The sequence below is a fragment of the Orycteropus afer genome, unplaced genomic scaffold (assembly GCF_000298275.1).
Source record: "Orycteropus afer afer isolate SDZICR_OR568_19922 unplaced genomic scaffold, OryAfe1.0 scaffold00414, whole genome shotgun sequence".
Lineage (NCBI taxonomy): Eukaryota > Metazoa > Chordata > Mammalia > Tubulidentata > Orycteropodidae > Orycteropus > Orycteropus afer.
Window position 1 is genome coordinate 1,889,822 of NW_006922001.1, and position 1,127 is coordinate 1,890,948.

Sequence of the window (1,127 nt, forward strand, 5' to 3'; positions counted from 1 at the left end):
AATTAATATTGCCACTCCTGCTCTCTTACAGTTGCCATTTGCTTGATATATCTTTTTCCAACCTTTGATTTTTAGTCTGTTTTTGTCTTTATCTCTAAGGTGTCTCTCTTGAAGACAGTATATTGATGGGTTTTGTTTTCTTATCCATTCTCCAACTCTCTGCCTCTTGAGTGTTGCATTTAATCCATTAACATTGAGTGTAATTATTGACAAGTATGATTTGTTTGCTGTCATTTTGGTATTTGTTTTTTCATGCTGTCCATGGTTTCTTTTTCCATATTATTTTCTGTGCTGCACTCATTATGGTTATGAATCCTGTTATCATTTCCTTTGTTGCTGTTGTTTTAGTATTTGCTGAGTATTTGTGCTTTTCCTCTTTTTTATTGGCTTCATGGACTTATTGGGGAAAAAAATTACCAGTTTTGTTTCCAGGTGAGAATTTATTAGTGAGATTGCCAGCAACAATATGTGAGGCAGCAGCCTTGATTTAGATGGAATTTTCTGCTTATTCCATTGGAATTTATAAGCAGTTGATAGAAGGTTGCTATAATTTTTTTAGATGTTAAGTAATCAATAGAGAAGTGTTTTGGAGGTGGGGCAAAATAAAAGTTGAATTTTCTGTAAACTAGAAGCTTCAGGAATAAGTGAGATTAGATCCATTACTAAGGGAAAAACAAATCTGCATGGATGAATATAAATAATATATTAAAGTAGTGTGTTTGAGTAACCAGACTAAAAGTGTTTGTGTGTGTATATATGTATGTGTGTGTATATACTTATGTATGTGTGTGTACACACACACATATGGGAGCTCTGGTGGCATAGTGCCTAAGGTATTTGACTGCTAACCACAAGGCTGGCAGTTCAAACCCACCAGCCACCCCTCAGAAGGAAGGTTGGGCAATCTACTTCCATAGAGATACCACCTCAGAAACCCAAGGAAGGGTCAGATCTGAGGGCAGTGACTTTGCTTTTTTACCAAATAATATATTAATGTGTTTGGTTTTTTACCATATTATATATTAATGTGTTTGTTTTCTTACCAAACTCACTGCTGTTGAGTCGGATCTGACTCCTAGTGACCCCTTTTGGGTTTCCAAGGTTGTATCTCTATAGAAGTAGATTGC

The 1,127-nt window shown here is 35.6% G+C and overlaps 1 protein-coding gene across 1 annotated transcript in view; it reads left to right on the plus strand.

The window, feature by feature from the left end:
* Nucleotides 1-1,127, plus strand: part of EPHA5 (EPH receptor A5) — a 617,348-nt gene that overhangs the window by 416,438 nt on the left and 199,783 nt on the right. The gene's annotated exons all lie outside the window — the stretch shown is intronic.